Source organism: Schistocerca gregaria, chromosome 1 (assembly GCF_023897955.1).
Source record: "Schistocerca gregaria isolate iqSchGreg1 chromosome 1, iqSchGreg1.2, whole genome shotgun sequence".
NCBI lineage: Eukaryota > Metazoa > Arthropoda > Insecta > Orthoptera > Acrididae > Schistocerca > Schistocerca gregaria.
In genome coordinates this window covers 1,062,349,422-1,062,355,421 of record NC_064920.1, presented here as the reverse complement: position 1 = coordinate 1,062,355,421, position 6,000 = coordinate 1,062,349,422, and positions in this window count along the sequence as shown.

Below are 6,000 nucleotides of genomic sequence, written 5' to 3'. Positions count from 1 at the left end.
CCACTGATATTTGGTTTGGCAGTGTTGGTAGTTTGAGATTTTGGGACTGTCAGGAACTTGGGATGGATGTGAGAAATGGGATTTGTTGATTTTGGGCAAGAATCAAGCAGTAAGGGATGACAGTTTCTGTGTAAGAGTGTACTGCAAAGAAAGTGGTATGGAAATCATTGGGAAGATGACATTGGATCAAACTTATGGAAGGGAAAGGGGAAAGTAGGGAAGTGGGGATAAGATGAGACTTGAGGTTCCGGGGGGGGGGGGGGGGGGCGGGGGGCAGGAATATTCTGTTAAATTTGGAATGATGGATAGGTGTGTGGAAAAATTGCATGGTGATTTAGGGGATGTATTTAAAGTTTTGTTAGGATAGGATGTGGAGAGACCTTAGGTATAACATTAATGGGGTAACTAGTATAAGTAAAGCATTGTATAATGATTGAAAATGAGGGATGACATGATAGGGTGCCAAGTTTGTGAAAAATCTAAAGGAGTTCACTGAAGGAGAAGGGAAAGAGAAAGAGAAATTTAGTAAATTGATACAGGATTTGAGTGAAGAAGAATAGGTGCATTTTAAATGCTGGGTAGAATGTGATGTTTCAGCTGAAGGAAGTAATAGAATAAAGGTGAAGTAGAAATGCAGGTGACATTGACACAAGCAAGGATTAATTGGATAGAGGCTTTGAGGGTGTGAATGATGATGGAAGGATATAGTCCCCACATTCAGCCAATTTGTAGATTTAGTCTAGAGCAGGATTTTTGTTTGGTTTTTAGATGGGGAGTCAAGGTTATATTGTCATTAAAATTACTTGACAGTTGGCACTTCACACATTGTAGCTGATTTCCTCCAATCAGAGCGCTCAATGTTATGTTCATCACTGCCAAACTACGACAACAATAGGCTGTTTTCCTACGTTAAAAATATGGTTCAGACTGTTATTATTCTGATTGATTATAACATTTCAGTAGCATCTTGGTCAACATTCTCACAGAACATCTTTTATTTTTGTGCAATTAAAGCTTAAAATCATTAAATATCAAGGTCTGTTCATGTGATCGAAAATTCTCTGTTATTGACTGATGCTCTCTGGTGACATTACAAGGTAGGATTAAGATGGAGCTATACTTGTGTTACAGGAGTGTTAGCTGAAGTTATGAGGTTTTTACATAATTTTACTGCAGACAGTTTAGCTATTTAGTGATAGAAAATGGAATTACAACTTTTAGGTAACAATAGAAAGGAATTTTATGAACACTGATAGTGGAAGCCTTGCAAAAGTTGATGTGTTTATGCTCCATACATTAGAGCAGTAATATGTGCAATGACAGACATTCTTTTCCCTGCTCCCTGTAACATCATTCAACTCACTCAAAACTTAGAATTTGTAGAATTTTTTGCAAATGGATCAGTGTAATAATTAGATTGTCAGCTGTCAATCATGAGCTACAACCCAAAGCACAACAAAATTATTGTTTGCAAAACTTAGTGCTTATGCATTCTGTGGTGAAACAGCAAGCGCATTCGCCTGCAGAAAGACAGATCACATGTTTGAATCCTGTTAGAGTCATATATTTTTTAAAAGTTTTACATGAAATATGAAAATAGCATTAGCATGAACTGTTGCAGTTGTTTCGATTGTGGGATGTACTATATATAGCATCACATTAGTCTTAGTTGGAGAAATGGACAACAGAGAGTAAAAGCATTTACTTTGTGAACAAATAATTCACTCTTTTGGAAAGCATTGCTATAGTTGTGATGATGTCACCATATATCCACAGTACAACAAGGTGTAGGACAATGAGGTTATTCAGAGATAGATAAAGCATGTACAACATGCAGGTGATATAAATGTAAGAGTTGTGATATTTGTTAGTGTAAACTGACGTTAGCGTCTGAAGTGGACCTACCTCATCTTTATGTAAAGTGATGAAACTGCAAAAGTTTAAACAATAAGGATGCTAGCTAGACAGTACGAAGATAAAAACATTGTTTCTAATAAAGTAAAAAGTGTGTGGTCACATTAACTAGAAAATACCTTTTTGAAAGTGTCATGACAGCAGTTGCTAATGTGAGTGCCTGTAAAGCAAGGAAAGCTCAATAATATTCTGTTTATGATCGGTGTGGTGAAGTTTTGTAATTGTGATTTAGTTTTCATATGAGAGGATTGTCAAGTCATTTTAAAAAGGAGTTAAAATGTTCTATTGGGTTTTATTTGAACCAGCGATCTGACATTGTCTTATAAAATGTAATAGTTTACCACTCTAACAACTGAGCTACCGAATAATTGAGGTGTAGTCTGGTAAAAGAACACTTTTCACTAGGAGTTTAATTTCATTGAGTGGCACTATCCCTCATTGGAACAGTGGAAGAACATGTCTTGGATATAAGTTAATGTTAACTTCAAAGTGTATCACATTTTTAATTGAGTTAGTGAACTTGTTCGTGGATGTAATTGCAAATTACCAGTACAATGCAGCCACATTTTATGCATCTTGTCACTCAAAAACCACTTTTCAGGAGTTTTTGTAGATGTATTTGTACAATATGGTACTAAACACCATTTGTAGTCCATTTTCCGAAACGTAAATTCTAAAACAAGATATCGCTGTGAATTAGAATTATGACAGTAGGAATGGGTTAAGTTCAGTTGACACAAGATGCGATGGATTGGAACGTACTTTCAAAACAGTTGACAGCAAATGGTGGCATTCATAAGACCATCAACATAAAGGATGACGTATTGTACTTCAAGTGGCAGCATTCACTGAACAGGAATGAAAATGTAAAATGGCAGAACCAGGGCTGAATTACATCTCATGTACATCATTGTCATCTTATCACTGTCATTATACAAATTAACAGAATTACATCTCATATACAACATTGTCATGTTATCACTGTCATAATACAATGCAGGAGAACGCTACCATTTTTGAATGGTGTTTAGTTATTCGGTGTGTACGTCTCGCAGAGTGTTTCATGGACTTTCTTGAACTGCGAGAAGTGCTGAATTCAGTTGAATGGTACGATTTGAGCTTGGGCCATGGAGTCTGCGTGCGAAGGTGGATCTGAAAGAGGAGGCGGAGGTCCACCGTTGAACCCAATGCAGAGGCACACTGGCCACCACAATCAAGATTTCTGCATTTGCATGGTGAACATTTTGCAGCATCGGCACTGGGAACATTTAGGGCGAGTTTCACACACTGCACCATGCACTCACAGCAGGAGTTGCTGTCTGATTTCAGCGCATTCTGGTGGTTTGTTACATTCAACAATTCACAACCACTGTTAGTCGTATTAGTTACAGTCAGATAGTGTTATCCATTTTTAAGGTCAGAATTAGAATGAACTTGCCACCCTCTTTTCAACTTTGTAAATTGTACATCAGTACACTTCATTTTATGAACACGAGAATAATGTAATCGATGTGTTCCATGTCATTCATATCTTCTGGAAATAAATCTGTCATGTTACTGACTTCTATTTGTTTATCAGATAGACAATATTCCATGATCGCCTTTATTCATTTACATCTACATGGACGCTCTGCAAATCACATTCAAGTGCCTGGCAGAGGGTTCATAGAACCATCTTCTCAATTCTCTTTTATTCCAATCTCGTATAGCACGCAGAAAGAATGAACACCTATAGCTTTCCGTACGAGCTGTGATTTCCCTTATTTTATCTTGGTAATCGTTCCTCCCTATGTAGGTCAGTGTCAAAAAAATATTTTCGCATTTGGAGTAGAAAGTTGGTGATTGGAATTTCGGGAGAAGATTCCGTCGCAATTGTAAACGCCTTTCTTTTTATGATTTCCAGCCCATATCCTGTATCATTTCTGTGACTCTCACTCCCATATTTCGCGATAATACAAAAGATGCTTCCTTCCTTTGAACTTTTTTGATGTACTCTGTCAGTCCTATCTGGTAAGGATCCCACACCGCGCAGCAGTATTCTAAAAGAGGACAGACAAGTGTAGTGTAGGCAGTCTCCTTAGTAGGTCTGTTACATTTTCTAAGTGTCCTGCCAATAAAATGCAGTCTTTGGTTAGCCTTACCCACAACATTTTCTATGTGTTCCGTCCATTTTAAGTTGTTCGTAATTGTAATACCCAGGTATTTAGTTGAATTTACGGCTTTTAGTTTAGACTGATTTATCATGTAATTAATTTTCTTCATTTGTGTGGGTAGTAATACGCGCAGTCTTGGAATAAAATACATTAAGTCATCTTCAGTTCCACTACACAGAGCCAGATATCTTTCCATTCACATTTAATTTCCATTGCGGAAAATTTGCAGTGCTGTAACTGAAGTGTGGTTCTGTGTCGTAGAGGTAGAAATTCATGACAATTACCCACATATCTACCCACCAAACGGGACATTTTGTAACGTTACGCGATAGACAGGCATACTTGAGACTTTGCGCAACACATCTGTGCTAAGCTTAACCTGATTTTCACTACAGTTTAAGTGTCACAACTGACTGGAGGTCGAAAAAAAATATCCCTCGTGGGAATTCTGACATTGCCCTCACAGTATATATTCCTTTAATATCGTTTGTTGTTAGCAATATTAGCCTATTCCCAAGAGTTAGCAGCTTTCACTCAGTTAATACTAGGCAGAAATCAAATCTGGGTGTGGAATGCACTTCCTTGACTCTTGTGCAGATGGGAGTGCAGTACTCTGCTGCATCAATTTTCAATAAGCTGCCACAAGAACTCAAAAATCTTAGCAGTAGCCCAAACTCTTTTAACGCTCCTAGTACCATGGGGTCTATAATGACCTCAGGCCGTAATTTTCTGTAAAATATACCTTATTTCCTATTCCTAAAAATTATGAAAAATTCGGGCTTTTCCTGAATTAGGTAATAGGTTCGTAATATATTAATATAACTTTTTGAAAATATTTAGTTTTACAGAAAATCAAGAGAGAACCACTGAATACCAATGGGGTCAAATGCGACCCCATTTCTCTCTTGCGGTATTATTATCCAATAATGCTACATTGAATCCATAACTGTTGCTGTATTTCCTTTGTTTTATTCTTGTAAATATTGTTGTAACGTGTGATTGTTGCCAATAGTTATAAGCCGACAGTTATTGGTTCCATACAAGTGGAGACTAGTATTGTGTGTGTTACATTTAGTGGAAATGTGTTGCATTTAGTGGAAAACGTCTCCTCACCTTTCCGAAGACCAAGTGCTTGCAGGATAATCCTCTATCTGGAGAATCAAATAGTGATATCAGCGATATAGTTTCTGGTGTCTCATGTAGCGATGGAGAAATTGACGTCTTAGAAGAGAATATTCCTCAATCAGACCAAAGTTCAGATGAAGATTTGGACAGCGCAGTAACACATATTTCTGACTGTTATATGTAAGCACACATTTTATTTTTGTAAATGTGCGGTAGGGTCTAGCGCCAAGATATATCGTTTGTATTTTTAATTTTTTTTTATTTTGTGTAGGTCTAAAAACAAAGAAGAATTGTTGCACAAACATGAGTTGAGAAGAGCTTGTGGAAGAGAAGAAAGATGTAACGTAATGCGAGTAAAGCTAGGTCCATCAAAATTCGCAGTGAAAAATGTAGACTCCATAGAATCAGCTTTTCAGTTGTTTCTTAGGAGAAACATTGTTGATGTAATTCTAAAGTGGACTAACAAAGAGGGTAGTCTTGTTTATGATAGTAAATGGAAACCAGCAGATGCCATTGAACTAAAATGCTTTATCAGTGTCTTGATCCTAGCAGGTGCTTACAAGGCCCATAATGAAGCAGTTACACATCTGTGGAACAAAGAGGATGGTAGACCCATTTTTAGTGAAGCAATTGCTAGAAATCGCTTTACGCAAATTTCAAGGTGCATCCGATTTGATGACTCAGATGTGAGACGTCACAACCATGCTCCTGACACGCTGGCTCTCATTAGAGAAATATTTGAAATGTAGGTACAAAAATTTCAAGAAGCATATGTTCCTCACAGTAACGTAACAACTGATGAACAACT